This window comes from Theropithecus gelada, chromosome 6, assembly GCF_003255815.1.
Source record: "Theropithecus gelada isolate Dixy chromosome 6, Tgel_1.0, whole genome shotgun sequence".
In the NCBI taxonomy this organism is placed as follows: domain Eukaryota; kingdom Metazoa; phylum Chordata; class Mammalia; order Primates; family Cercopithecidae; genus Theropithecus; species Theropithecus gelada.
In genome coordinates this window covers 75702523-75718375 of record NC_037673.1, presented here as the reverse complement: position 1 = coordinate 75718375, position 15853 = coordinate 75702523, and the positions used below count along the sequence as shown (strand labels likewise).

The window sequence follows — 15853 nt, the reverse complement described above, 5'->3', positions numbered from 1 at the left end:
TTTTTTTTTTTTTTTTTTTTTTTTGAGACGGAGTCTTGCTCTGTCGCCCGGGCTGGAGTGCAGTGGCCGGATCTCAGCTCACTGCAAGCTCCGCCTCCCGGGTTTACGCCATTCTCCTGCCTCAGCCTCCCAAGTAACTGGGACTACAGGCGCCCGCCATCTCGCCCGGCTAGTTTTTTTTGTATTTTTTAGTAGAGACGGGGTTTCACCGTGTTCGCCAGGATGGTCTCGATCTTCTGACCTCGTGATCCACCCGCCTCGGCCTCCCAAAGTGCTGGGATTACAGGCTTGAGCCACCGCGCCCGGCCAGTTTTTTGTATTTTTTAGTAGAGACGGGGTTTCACCGTGTTAGCCAGGATGGTCTCGAACTCCTGACCTCGTGATCCGCCCGTCTCGGCCTCCCAAAGTGCTGGGATTACAGGCTTGAGCCACCGCGCCCGGCTCGGTACAGTTTTAATGGAGTGTTTTCACGAACGAATCAGACTTTGGGGAGCATCCAGGTTCGGGGTGTTCTTGCTGACACTGAGCCTTTCCACAGTCGAGGCCAGCTGTAAGTGATGCAGGGGATAAACTGTGGGTTTCTGTAACCGGCGATTATATTGGCAGATTATCTGTCCTGTTTGGAGTGGCCACGTGGAGCTGTCTTGGTTTTTGAGGTCTAATACTGTGCTTGGCATGCATTAAAGCTGGTCTTTTCAGAGTTGAGGAAATTGAGGCTTTTGACTACTGAGATGAAATGATTTTTTTCCCTGAGTCAGGCAGAGAGAGAGAGAAAGAGAATGAGAATGGTCCCCACCTTACCAGGTATTTGAGAACAAGGTGGACCAGCAAAGACTGTTTTCAGAAAGCTCTGCAAATCTTTTATTCTCGTTTTGAGATATTTCTCTCCAATATGATGCAACACTTTTTATTATGTAGTAATTATATTATAGCTCTTTAGGGGCATCTGTCCTGGTCCCTTGAAGTCCCCTTGAGGCTCTTTCTGTCATTCCCAAGTGCCTAATTTAGGGCTCTGTAATTACCAGTATTCAAATGGGTTTTGTAAAAGAATTATTTTGCTATTGATGTTTTGGCAGGTTTCTAAAGTCTCCCCTCTTAGGACTTTGGAAAGAACCAAATCAAAGTTAACCCCTGTTTTCCCAGGCCTGCTGGAAGCATCGCTGTGGTGGGCCTCGGTGCAGTGTGATTTCCTGTGGATGGAGCGGTAGGAAGTTAAAAGAAAAGCAAACAGGCCAGGCGCAGTGGCTCATGCTTGTAATCCCAGCACTTTGGGAGGCCAAGGTGGTCGGATCACCTGAGGTCAGGAGTTTGAGACCAGCCTGACCAACATGGAGAAACCCCATCTCTCTAAAAACACAAAATTAGCCGGTTGTGATGACGCATGCCTGTAATCCCAGCTACTCGCTGAGGCAGGAGAATTGCTGGAACCCGGGAGGCAGAGGTTTTGGTGAGCCAAGATCATGCCATTGCACTCCAGCCTGGGCAACAAGAGCAAAAAGAGCAAAACTCCGTCTTAAAAAAAAAAAAAAAAAAAAAGCAAGCAAACAAAACCTCACTTCACAGCACCATCAGAAGTTACCAATTCTTTTGTTTGTTTGGGCACCTACCTTGTGCCAGGAGCTGGCTATATAGTAATAAGTCAGACAAGCATCTCTGCTCTCAATGGTGTGTCTGGGCAGGGGAGATCATTCATAAACATGTAAACAATGAAACGATGAATATGGTACTGGTCCTGTCAGAAGGCCTGTGGTAAGCAACCTTGAGGAGGGTTGCTGAGGGAGTCTGAGAAGATGCCTGTGGAGTTGAGACTGCTCAGTGAGGAGAGGCAAGGGAGTCTAGGGTAGCTGGGGTGTCTTAGATGAGGTCAGAGAGAAGAGCAGGACCAGAAATGGCCAGAGCCTGTCAGCTGCCTTTGGACTTTGGATTTAATTCTGGTTGCAGTGAGAGGCTGTGGGAGCATTTTGAGCAGGGGAGAGCTGTGGTTTGATTTGCACTTAGAAGATACTTGGGGTGTTGTGCAGACTGGACTGTAACGGGGGCTAGAGTGGAGGTGAGGAGAACAGTTTGAGCTGGTCATGCAGCATTTGGTGAGGAAAACCCAAGTGGGTATTTGCCTCTTAGGGGCAAGCAGTGTTCCAGGCTTCAGTAGTGAACAAAAATCCTTTCCTGATGGAGCTCGAATCCTGGCAATCTGCTGTTGCTGTAGTCCCAGGAGGAGAGAGCGTGGTACCTTAATTTAGGCTATGACTGTAGGAGTGAGTACAGTGGGACATTGTTGGCTTTGGGTATATTTCAGAGGTAGAACTGGATTTGAGCAAGGATTAGAAGTGGGATATGGGAATGAGACAGACTCGGTGTCTGGCCTGAGCCACTGGGTAGATGATGATAGCATTACTGAGGTGAAGTAGGAGGCTGCTAGGAAGAGGACATTTGGTGAGGAAAACCCAAGTTTCTTGGCTTTGTCACATTAGGGATGCCTATTATAAATTGAATGGAAATGGCAAGTCACCAATTAGGTATTTAAGTCGGGAGAAGTTTGAGGTCGGAGAGAGACATTTTGACGACTTTCTTTTTTTTTTTTTTTTGAGACGGAGTCTTGCTCTGTCACCCAGGCTGGAGTGCAGTGGCCGGATCTCAGCTCACTGCAAGCTCCTCCTCTCGGGTTCACGCCATTCTCCTGTCTCAGCCTCCCGAGTAGCTGGGACTACAGGCACCCGCCACTTCGCCTGGCTAGTTTTTTGTATTTTTTAGTAGAGACGGGGTTTCACCGTGTTAGCCAGGATGGTCTCGATCTCCTGACCTCGTGATCCGCCCGTCTCGGCCTCCCAAAGTGCTGGGATTACAGGCTTGAGCCACCGCGCCCGGCCGACTTTCTTTAACTAAGGACCATCATGAACAATATGTAACCCATAAAAGAGCCTGGGCTTTGGACTCAGGCCTGGGTTTCAATTTGGAAATCTGGACAATGAGGACTGGTGTGACTGGATGAGTTACTTACCCTCTATTACCTAATTTTACCTCAACTGTTAAATGGGTACTTCTTAGGGTTATTGTGAAAATTACATGTGATGATAAGTGTAAAGTCTGTAATATAGGATTTGGCAGATTGTGAGGAACCCCCCAAATCTTAACTTACTAGTGGCCATTACCCATCTGCATCAGGATAATATCCAGATCATCTTATTTTATTTTTGTATCTACTCTGATATTCACTTAGATTTTGCTTAGGGTGTTGGCTAATGGATGCTAAGAAGGTAGAGATTACAGGGGAGTGGTCACTCAACACTTTATGGGTTCAAAGTTCTGTGCTAGACCCCTAGGGACAAGGTAATGAACACAGGGCTTCCTTGTTCTCCTTTAACTTAAGGGCTATGTGGAGGTGGGAGTGTGGGGGAAGTTAGCTACAGAAAATGACAGTGCTGGCTGGGCGTGGTGGTTCTTGCCTATCCTCCCAGCACTTCTGGAGGCCAGGCGGGTGGATTGCTTGAGGCCAGGAGTTCGAGACCAACCTGGGCAACATGGTGAAACCCCGTCTCTACTAAAACAAAAATTAGCCAGGCATGATGGTACACGACCTGTAGTCCCAGCTACTTGGGAGGCTGGGGCACCAGAATCACTTGAACGCGGAAGGTGCAGGTTGCAGTGAGCTGATATTGAGCCACTGCACCCTAGCCTGAGCAACAGAGTAAGACGCTGTCTCAAAAAAAAAAAAAAAAAGAAAAAAGAAAATGAGTGCGCACTGTCAGAGCGGAAGTGAGGTGTGTGCTTGGAAAATCTAGACAACCTTTTCAGGGCAGTTTGACAATAGGGATTGGGAGGGCTTACTGCAGGCAAGTATAGGCATGTATGACAATAATAATGCTGAAATTTATTTCAGCCCACAGTATGTGCTTTGTTTTTACATACATTATAATTCATTAATTCCTCACAAAACCCCTGCTTGGACTCCTTTTACAAGTGAGTCACCTAAAGTATAGAGAAATAAGTGAACTGATGTTACCAACTGACTGATGGTAGAGCCAGGCCTTGCATACTGGCCCATCTGACTTGAGTTGGGTGACTTTTGTACCAGACTGCTATTCCTCATTATTCCTATATGAATAAATAATAATTGCTCCCGATGGACCCAATACAGTTTTGAATACCCTGCTGTCAGGCTGTTTTGGTAGATATTGTTGGCTGCCAGTGGTTAATGGTTGGATGAGGTTTAACTTCTCCCTCATGCCTAATTCAGGTCATAAAGACCAAGGTCACAGACCAAATTCTGTCATACATACAGACAGTGGCATACGTACAGAACAGTGATGCAGCCTGTTCTTCTTTTTTTTTTTTTTTTTTTTGAGACGGAGTCTTGCTCTGTCGCCCAGGCTGGAGTGCAGTGGCCGGATCTCAGCTCACTGCAAGCTCCGCCTCCCGGGTTCACGCCATTCTCCTGCCTCAGCCTCCCGAGTAGCTGGGACTACAGGCGTCCGCCACATCGCCCGGCTAGTTTTTTGTTATTTTTTTTAGTAGAGACGGGGTTTCACCATGTTAGCCAGGATGGTCTCGATCTCCTGACCTCGTGATCCACCCGTCTCGGCCTCCCAAAGTGCTGGGATTACAGGCTTGAGCCACCGCGCCCGGCCGATGCAGCCTGTTCTAAGACTTCCTGATGTTCCAGCTCTTTGACCTTGTTGGTGCTCTCATAGGCTTCTTGCCTGAAAAGTTCACCTGAGGCAGATGCACCAACATTCTGGTAGGCAAGACTCAGTTAACTTCTGGTTGGTGGGCAGCCAAGATTATTGCACCAGGAGGATCAAGCCCATGGTTGCCATTCTGAGTAAAGATTCACTCTGTCTTTTTTTTTTTTGAGACAGTGTCTCACTCTGTCACCCAGGCTGGAGTGCAGTGGCACAATCTTGGCTCACTGCAACCTCCGCCTCCTGGGTTCAAGTGATTCTCCTGCCTCAGCCTTCCGAGTAGCTGGGATTACAGACACCTGCCACCACACCTGGCTAATTTTTGCATTTTCGGTAGAGATGGGGTTTTGTCATGTTGGCCAGGCTGGTCTGGAACTCCTGACTTCAGGTGATCCACCCGCTTCTGCCTCCCAAAGTGCTAGGATTACAGGCATGAGCCACTGTGCCCGGCCCTATTCACTCTATCTTTATAGCCAGTTTATGCAAAGCAGGAATGCCCAGGCCCAGTATTTCCAGCCAGATCCTATTTCTAGATCACCAAGATTTTCCTCAATGAAAACCCATTTATGTGTGTATGTATTCATGTATGTACGTATGTATGTATGCATGTATGTACATGTATGTATGTATGTAAAGATGGGATCTGGCTGTTGCCCAAGCTGGAGTGCAGTGGTTCAGTCATAGCTCACTGCAGCCTCCAACTCCTGGGGTCAAGCCATCTTTCCACTTCAGCCTCCTAAGTAGCTGGGACTACAGGTGCGTTCTACCATGCCTGGCCAGTTTTTAAAAAATTTTGTAGAGACGGGTCTGGCTTTGCTGCCCAGGCTAGTAAAACTCATTTCTAATGTCTGTTATGTTAATTAACAAAGCCTTGAATGCCACCAGGGACTATCCATTGTCAAAGATAAACAAAGCCAGACATTAGTTAAAGCAGTAAAAACATGTTTTATTCAATAACTATTGACTGTAGGGGAAAGAGCTGAGCTCCATTCAGTTTTGTGCCGAGGTGACTGGGCCTTTTAAAGTGAGCATAAGGGAGTAAGAAGGGGAGTGAGCGGTGGCTCAACAGTCAGGAAAGCGAAAAGTTACAAAGGGTTGGTCGGTGTAAATGCGATTAGGCCAGCTGTGTCTGCCAGCAGTGTGGCCTTTGATTAAATGTTTGCTGGAATACGTCTTATCAGGCCAACTGATGCCCCTAGAATGCAGCTTAAAACACACACCCACATACACAGAGTCCATGAAGACTTATTTAAAAAATAAATGACATACCACATACAATAATGATGATTCCAGGCCGGGCACGGTGGCTCAAGCCTATAATCCCAGCACTTTGGGAGGCCGAGGCGGGCGGAGTTCGAGACCAGCCTGGCCAACATGGCAAAACCCTGTCTCTACTAAAAATACAAAAATTAACCTGCCGTGGTGGCATATGCCTGTAATTCCAGCTACTCAGGAGGCTGAGGCAGGAGAATCACTTGAACCCGGGAGGCGGAAGTTGCCGTGAGCCAAGATCAGGGCACTTTACTCCAGCTTGGGCAAGACAGTGAGACAACGTCTCAAAAAAAAAAAAATAATAATAATGATGATGTTTCCCCCAAAATGTCCTTCCTTCTTCACTGTAAAACCCAGATCTCTACTTTGAGGTCCCCGCTCAATTAATGTTTCCTCAGTAATGATCCTTCTCTTGTTTTGAGAGTCCTCACAGAATTTGTGCTTTGTAGACTTGATTGCACCACTTAGTACTGGGTCATCTGATTCATTGAAATTAAATCCTGGCTACTGCAAGGATGTTTCCTGTCTTCTCATAGGCAGAGCTCTTACTGTGACCTAGCTGAACCCCCTGTTGAGCTCTTTTGGTTACAAAACTCTTGTTCCCTATTGCTCTTTGTTTATAGTGATTGGAGATGTTAGGTCTTCATTTATATTACATGGTGCTTCCACTGGAAGGGATCCAGTTACAAAAATTCATTCTTTCCATGATGATACTGTTTTGAACAATGTGGGGATTATTTGTGAAACAGAGGGAAATCACACATATCATTACCCAGAGAGAACAACATTTTGATGCTTTATATTCAGTTACTTATATTTAATATTTATTTATTTTTGAGATGGAGTTTTCGCTCTTGTTGCCGAGGCTGGAGTGCAATGGCGCGATCTTGGCTCACTGCAACCTCTGCCTCCGAGGTTCAAGCAGTTCTCCTGCCTCAGCCTCCTGAGCAACTGGGATTACAGGTGCCCGCCACCACACCCAGCTAATTTTGTGTTTTTAGTAGAGATGGGGTTTCACCATGTTGGCTAGGCTGGTCTTGAACTCCTGACCCCAGGTGATCTGCCCGCCTCAGCCTCACAAGGTGATGGTATTACAGGTGTGAGCCACCGTGCCTGGCCATTATTTATAATTTTACTTTGCAAAGTTGGGATTATGTTGGAAGTGTTGTATTTGATCCCACTCTTTCTGCAGAATTATGGGGTGACCGAGAAAGTTTTTTTAACATGCACCCACCACTTATTTGTAGCTGTTAATGTTTTCTGGGCTTACATTCATATGTAGGTAGTCTTCTACCTTCAAACTTGATGGTTTCTTTAGAGGTGTTAACATTGAATGTGTGAAAGTCACTTAATGAGCTTTTGCGTTAAGAGGTTTGGGTGTGTTTCTATTCTCAAAAGGTCAAAAGTAATGAAAAAAAAAATCCCTAATTTCATCTCTGTTAGGTGGCATCATTGACAATATATTTCTGTCATTTTCAACATTTTCTTTAACTTTGACCTTTTCTTTTTACAATTGCTTTCACAGATAACGTCTGTTCAAATGGTGGTTGAGTCACTGTTTCCCTGCTGTATGATGGTGGCCATCCTTGCTTCCACTGCATTAACATTGAGACCTGTGTTTCTTATCACTAGCACTGGCACTTTTATTTTCCTATTCATCTTTATAAAGATGTGAGCAAAATGCGGTAAAATGCCCTATAATTGTTCTGTCAAGGTGATGTTTTGGTTGATGTTGGCTAAATGCGGTAGTCTCCCTTTACCTGCCGTTTTGCTTTCTGTGGTTTCAGTTACCTGAGGTCTATTGGGGTATGAAAATATTAAGTGGAAAATTCCAGAAATAAACAATTCACAGGTTTAAATTATGCCCTGTTCTGAATAATGTGATGAAACCTCACTCCATCTCACCGGGATGTGAATCACTTCTGGCCAGCATATCCATGCTGTCTAGCTGTCTACCTATGCTCCTCACCCCTTAGTCACTTAGGAGCCATCTCGGTTGTCACATCCACTGTCGCAGAATTGCAGTCCTTGTGTTCAAGTCATTCAAGTCACCCTTATTTGACTTAGGGGCCCCAAAGCGCAAGAGTAGTGATGCTGGCATAGTATCATAAGTGTTTGATTTTATTATTTGTTATTGTTGTTAACCTCTTACTGTGCCTAATTTAGAAATTAAACTTTATCATAAGGCCAGGCAAGGTGGCTCATGCCTATAATCCCAACACTTTTAGAGGCTGAGGTGGGTGGATCACTTGAGCCCAGGAGTTAAGAGACCAGCCTGGGCAACATGGATAAACCCTGTCTCTACAAAACACACAAAAATTAGCCAGGGCATGGTGGTGTGTGTGCCTATAGTCCCAGCTACTTGGGAGGCTGAGGTGGGAGGATCACCTGAGTCCAGGGAGGTTGAGGCTGCAGTGAGCCATGGTTGTGCCACTGCACTCCAGCCTGGGTGACAGAGCGAGACCCTGTCTCAACAACAACAGAACTATCATAGGTATGTATATACAGGAAAAAACACAGTGTATATGGGGTTGGGTACTATCCAGAGTTTCAGGCATCCCCTGGGGATCTTGGAACACATCCTCCTCTGGTAAGGAGGGACTACTCTAAATAGCTCACTGGTGAGCTGATACAGGAAGGGTGGCTTCGAGGTGTCTTTGTGTAGTGTAGCTAAGTTCAAGTTGTCAGATAATCCTCCGTCACTTACCTTGAACAGTGTGGAGAGTGAAGTTTGCACTCTTAGTTGGAGAGTTCGCTTGATGATTGCTCATTCAAATGTGTTTTCTTGGGCAGCTCTGTAGCTGACCTGGCAAGCTGACAAATAGCTTTGGGCTGCAGCAAGTCTGATTTTGTAGGCACCGTTGAGGAGAGGCCAGTCTGTAGGCGTGGAAGGCAGCCTCTGACTCATCTCTCTGTGCTAATTAAATAAAAGGTAACACCCCCTTCCCCATTGCTTGCTTCCCGCCCTCATTTTCTGTATAAATAGAGGGTGTAGGTTTCCCACAGATACTGAGTATCTGGGAGTGACTATGAGACATGGAAGCTTTACTTTTCCAGTTTTCCAGGTATTTTAATGTAATCATCAGTTACAGCCTCAGAAAGGGCACTGCAGTAATTATGGCATTGTCTACTTTTATTTCAGAGCAGTATGTGGCCAGATCATCTATGATAACTTGATGTTAAAAAGGAAGTCTTCGTGGCCGGGCGCGGTGGCTCAAGCCTGTAATCCCAGCACTTTGGGAGGCCGAGACGGGTGGATCACGAGGTCAGGAGATCGAGACCATCCTGGCTAACACGGTGAAACCCCGTCTCTACTAAAAAAATACAAAAAAATAGCCGGGCGCGGTGGCGGGCGCCTGTAGTCCCAACTAATCGGGAGGCTGAGGCAGGAGAATGGCGTGAACCCGGGAGGCGGAGCTTGCAGTGAGCTGAGATCGGGTCACTGCACTCCAGCCTGGGCGGCAGAGTGAGACTCCGTCTCAAAAAAAAAGAAAAAAGGAAGTCTTCGTATAAGCTGATATGTCTACAGAACTAGCCATTGGATGTAATTCTTTGACCAAGCTATTTTTAGTATTTTAAGTGGTCATACCTGCCTAATTATAAAGACCCAGTGTTCTCTTAGTGTTCTGAGTCAAGCCGCATCGTTAGTGAATTTTACATATTGCTGTTTTCAGTTGAATTTAGGGTTATGATTGGATCCTGAGAGTAGTAGCAATCAAGTTACCAATCTAAACCACTGTGATTGTTCCCAAATATTAGGCATCTCAGGTAGTCCACAGTAAACCTTTGCATCCCTGCTTAAAATGTATTTTAAAACATTTCCAGTGAGAATATCTCCATATTTTTCTAGCTTATATATTAATGATATTTCAAAACATTTTAGAACTTAATATGAGAGAGTCAGTATAGGGCAGTAGGAAATTCAAATAGTGAGTTGTGTGATTACACAGAACATCTGTTTGAATTTTAAAAGGAAGCAGGATTTTACTTTTGGCTTTTCTTCCGTAGTTTGCCTTGTGAGATTAAAATTGCTGATGTTTAAGGAAAGCAGCTGTTGTGGAAAAACGTAATGGGTTTTTATCAGAGAGTAAATTTTGAAACAATTTGTGGGTTTTTGAAGTAAGGTTACAGTATATAGTGATTAGACAGCATGAAAAGTTGTGATTACTCCCTCATGAAAACTGTCTAGTCAAAACAAAAGTGGGAAAAACACATGTATAACCTCTTAAATCTTATTTATGAAAAGATAACTAGAGGAGATGGGAAAATCAGACTTCTGTTTAAGTATCATTTTTATAAACTGGCTAAGTGCACTTTGAAACAAAATTCATGAGGTCTTTGTGGAATGCCTTTTCCATTTTGTTTTGTTTTGTTTTTTTGTGCTCACATTATGTCTCAGCAATTTAATGGAGGGCTGATTTCCTAATGCTTTGATCCTTGGTAAGTGTGGTTCACCCGAACTAGGGAGGAATTCAGTCTTTTGTTCTTGATTCCATGCTCATTGATCTCCTCCATTGCCATTCTCGAAACAATGGCAGTATTTTGTTTCCATAGTAATGACACTGTTTGCTCCAATAGGATTCTATAGTGGTAATTTTTCTGTAGCTTTGCTAGCCTTATCCCTGAGGACTCTAGGACTTTGTCGGACTTACTTAGTTAGCTGTTACTCTTTTTTTTTTTTTTTTTAAGAGCTTACAATCCCTAAAGTAAAATGTCAATTGATAAATATTCACTGGGGCCAGGTGTGGTAGCTCACACCTGTAATCCCAGCACTTTTTGGGGCTGAGGTGGGTGGATCACCTGAGGTCAGGAGTTGGAGACCAGCCTGGCCAACATGGTGAAGCCCCATCTCTACTAAAAATACAAAAATTAGCCAGGCATGGTAGCACATGCCTGTAATCCCAGCTACTCAGGAGGCTGAGGCACGAGAATCGCTTGAACGTGGGAGGCTGAGGTTGCAGTGAGCTGAGATCATGCCATTGCATTCCAGCCTGGGCAACAGAGTGAGACTCTGTCTCAATAATAATAATAATAATAATAATAATAATAATAATAATAAATAAATATTCACTGGGTACCTAGAATAATAAAGTTCAGAGGCTGTAGCTAGCCCTGCTTGTGCTTGGGAGTGACCTGTGAATAGATGCTGAATTTGCTAGCTGTGTGAGACTGTGCCTGGGACAGACTGGATTGAGGGTTTGTTTGCTCAGCTTTGCACCTTTTATCTTTTGGAAAAGGGGAAGAAGCTGGGGGTCCCTTGGCAGGGACATTTGCCCCCAGAAGTGGATGAGCCCACACAGGGGAGCATGAGGAGAGTGGGTCCTCCTTCCTGAATGGGCTCTAGGGATCCATGCAATCCTGCAGTTGCCCACACAGTTGTGTTGTTTATGTCCTGAAACTTTTCCAAGAAGAAAGTCCCCATCATTTCTCAGCTTCTCAAGGAAATCTGACCTCAGGAAAAAACAGCTGTAGTATGAGAAGGAAAGCCCAACCTTGGAACCTTGAGAAACATCTCCAATTTAAAAGGCAGACATTCCCTGTAGCCAACGGGGAAAGAAAGGAAATTAAGTGAAGGTAGAGCCTGCCTGGAGGGTGGGGACAGGTGTGGAGCTGCTGGCCTGGTCAGAAGACAACCTGAAGTCAAGTGAGAGAGGAAGATCAAAGATCAGTGCCTGTGGATTTTTAAGAGTGCTGGCTTATCCGGAGACTGAGGTAGGAGGATCGCTTGAGTCCAGGAGGTTGAGACTGGGTGAGTTTTGATCTACTACACTCCAGCCTGGGCAGCAGAACGAGACTATGTTTCTTTTTTTGTTTGTTTTTGTTTTTTTGAGACAGAGTCTCGCTCTGTCACCCAGGCTGGAGTGCAGTGGCGCGGTCTCGGCTCACTGCAACCTCTGCCTTCCGGGTTTAAGCGATTCTCCTGCCTTAGCCTCCCAAAAAGCTGGGATTACAGGTGCATGCCACCAGGCCCAGCTAATTTATTGGGCCAGGTGGCAGACATCTGTAATCCCAGCTACTCAGGAGGCTGAGGCAGGAGAATCGCTTGAACTTGAGAGGCAGATGTTGCAGTGAGCCAAGATCACGCCATTGCACTCCAGCCTGGGTGACAGAATGAGACTCCCATCTCAAAACAAACAAAAAAAAAAGTGCTTGGGGGTTTTGGCAGCCTCAGTTTCCAGGCAGCAGAAGGTAGAGAAATGCTGGGGAGCTGAGGGACTGAAGCCCGGGAGGGGAGGTTATTATCTTTTAAGATAAAAGGAGGAGCAGATTAAGAGCCTAAAGAGGTCTGGGCTAACCCTTAAAGGATGGTAGTAGGAAAACAGCTTCCTGCCCGCAAATTGCAGGATGCTGAAGTTTATTCTTTAAGTTCTGCCAAAATCGAGTCCAAGGGTAGCCCTCTATCCCCTTTTTTCTTCAAAGAAATCCCCCACTTTCTGTGCTCTCCCCCACCTTCTTTTTCTATCAAAGTTTGTGGAATCTCGTCAACTGGGATTCAATTCTTTGAACAATTCTGGAGAAGCAAGTCTAGTTCTGGTGAGATCCAGGTTTTGCTGCTTGCTTGATTAATTCATTAATTAATTTATTTATTTTAGTAGAGACAAGCTCTCACTGTGTTGCCCAGGCTGGTCCCAAACTCCTGGGTTCAAGCAATCCTCCTGCCTTGGCCTCTCAAAGTGTTAGAATTACAGGCGTGAGCCACCATGCCCAGCCTTGCTTGATTTTTGAGGCAGGTCATGGAACCACAGAAACTCTTGGAAGATACCTTAAAAGGCATCTGTTTTTAATGACCCATCTGAAGCTCAGATGTCCATTTTAATACCCCTCTTCAGTGTGCTTCTATGTTTGAATCACTCCAGTTTTGGGGAGTTCACTACTGTTCCTAGTTCTTAATTTTTCTTGTTAAGTAGGGGAAATTCCTGTCTTTTCTCCCTAATGTTGTTAGAGAGATAAAATCCCCTTTAACAATATTAGTGATTGTTGAAGGGATACAAATCAGATGTTATATGTAAGAGTCTTTTTTAAATCTGTAAAGTGGTGATGCAGTGTGTCAGCGATCAATGTAGGAAGCCAAGATCGCCCTAGGTATTTTAAAAAGAAGAGGATTTACTACAGGGAATTAGGTATGTTTAAAAACTAATTGTAGAACTAAAGGAGCAAGAATGAAGGGGCCACCCACTCTTGAACTTAAAAATGTTGCCTAAAGACCGGAGTTCTGTCTAGGTCCTGCTGCTCAGCACACAAAAAGCCAATGACTGAGATGGACAAGGATTGCCAAGGAAGAAGGCTTTAATTGGGTGCTGCAGCCAGGGAGATAGGAGCTTGGTGTCAAATCCATCTCCCTGACCTGCTAAAACTAGAGGTTTGTGTAGCGGGGAAGAAATGTAACAATGTGTAACATTTTGAGATACAGTCTTGCTCTGTCGCTCAGGCTGGAGTGCAGTGGCCCAAGTCTTGTCTTACTGCAACCGCTGTCTCCTGAGTTGAAGCAATTCTCTTTTTTTTTTTTTTTTTTTTTGAGACGGAGTCTCGCTCTGTCACCCGGGCTGGAGTGCAGTGGCCGGATCTCAGCTCACTGCAAGCTTTGCCTGCCGGGTTCAGGCCATTCTCCTGCCTCAGCCTCCCAAGTAGCTGGGACTACAGGCGCCCGCCACCTCCCCCGGCTAGTTTTTTGTATTTTTTTTTTTCAGTAGAGACGGGGTTTCACCGTGTTAGCCAGGATGGTCTCGATCTCCTGACCTTGTGATCCGCCCGTCTCGGCCTCCCAAAGTGCTGGGATTACAGACTTGAGTCACCGCGCCCGGCCGAGTTGAAGCAATTCTCATGTCTCAGCCTCTGAAGTAGCTGGGATTACAGGCATGTGCCACCACACCCGGTTACTTTGTAAATTTTATATATTTTTTTGAGATGGAATCTCACTCTGTTGCCCAGGTTGGAGTGCAGTGGTGAGATCTTGGCTCACTACAACCTCTGTCTCCTGGGTTCAGACTCCTGGATTCAGTCCTGCCTCAGACTCCCGAGTAGCTGGAACTACAGGTACATGCCACCACACCTGGCCAATTTTTGTATTTTTAGTAGAGACAAGCTTTCACCATATTGGCCAGGCTGGTCTGAAACTCTAGACCTCATGATCTGCCCACCTTGGCCTCCCAAAGTGCTGGGATTATAGGCATGAGCCACTGTGCCCGGCCTAATTTTTGTATTTTTAGTAAAGATGGGGTTTTGCCATGCTGACTAGGCTGGTCTCGAACTCCTGACCTCAAGTGATCCGCCCACCTTGGCCTCCCAAAGTGCTGGGATTACAGGTGTGAGCCACCACGCCCGGCCTATTTTTCTAAAAGGGTCTTTTTTTAAGTATTTGGTAGATACTAATATAGCCGTACCACCCTTTTGGCTTTTGACTAATCTGTCTTTATACTTAAAAGTATGCTTTTTATAAAGGTGATGGAAATGGATCTTTCTTGCTTTTTAATCCAATCTGACAATCTTTGCCTTTTTGTGTTGTTTCATTTTTCTGTTTTGTTTTGTTTTGTTTTGGGATGGGATCTTGTTCCATTGCCCAGGCTGGAGTGCAGTGATACTATCACAGCTCACTGTACCTTCAATGCCCTGGGCTCAGGTAATCCTCTCGCCTCAGCTTCCCACGTAGCTAGGACTACAGATATGCACCACCTGGCATGGATTTTTTTTTTCTTTTAATTCTTTTTTTGCAGAGACACGGTCTTACTATGTTGTCCAGGCTGGTCTCAAACTCCTGGGCTCCAAGTGATCCTCCTGCCTTGGCCTCCCAAAGTGCTGGGATTACATGTGTGAGCCATTGTACCCAGCCAATCTTTGTCTTTTAATTGGATGCTTGGATAATTTACATTTAATGTAATTACTCATATGTTTGAGTTTAAGGCTATAAATTGTTGATCAGTTTCCATTTCATTCCCTTTTTTTCTATTATTATTAATTAATTAATTTATTTATTTATTTTTTGAAATGGAGTCTCGCTCTGTCACCCAGACTGGAGTGCAGTGGCGTGATCTTGGCTCACTGCAGCCTCAAACTCCTGGGCTCAGGTGATCCTCCTGCCTCAGCCTCGTCAGTAACTGAAACCTGACTCATTTCCTCTTCTGTTCTTTGTTGTTACCTTTTTTTGAGGAGAGGGCTAATTGAAGATTTTTGATTGTCTTTATGTGTCTTTTTATTTCTTTTTAGTATTATTATTATTTTTCGAGACAGAGTCTTGCTCTGTCACCAGGTTGGAGTGCAGTGGCGTGATTTTGACTCACTGCAACCTCCGACTCTTGGGTTCAAGCAATTCTCCTGCCTCAGCCTCCCGAGTAGCTGGGATTACAGGTGCGTGCCACCACGCCTGGCTAATTTTTGTATTTTTAATAGAGATGGGGTTTCATTGTGTTGGCCAGGATGATCTCAATCTCCTGACGTCATGATCCACCCACCTTGGCCTCCCAAAGTGCTGGGATTACAGGTGTGAGCCACTGCACCCAGCCTTGCCATTTTATTTCTTAAGTTGTTCTAAGGATTACAGTATGTAGCACCTTGAAAAAGGGAGAAGCATCAAAACTTTTTTCATTAGTGATGGAAACCAATCACTAGGTAGGCAGCTCAATTTACTAGATACTGATTTAATCTTGAAATGATGAATTAAGTAACATGACATGAAAACTAATTTAAAAGCAATATTTTATGCTTTACAGAAATACACGGCTGAGGCCGGGTGCGGTGGCTCAAGCCTGTAATCCCAGCACTTTGGGAGGCCGAGGCGGGTGGATCACGAGGTCAGGAGATCAAGACCATCCTGGCTAACATGGTGAAACCCCGTCTCTACTAAAAATACAAAAAACTAGCCGGGCGTCGTGGTGGGCGCCTGTAGTCCCAGCCACTCGGAGGCTGAG

At 45.2% G+C, this 15853-nt stretch overlaps 1 protein-coding gene across 3 annotated transcripts in view; it reads left to right on the top strand.

Moving 5' to 3' along the window:
- The window catches only part of SERINC5 (serine incorporator 5), a 146786-nt gene that overhangs the window by 1355 nt on the left and 129578 nt on the right, over window positions 1-15853 (top strand). The window lies entirely within an intron of this gene.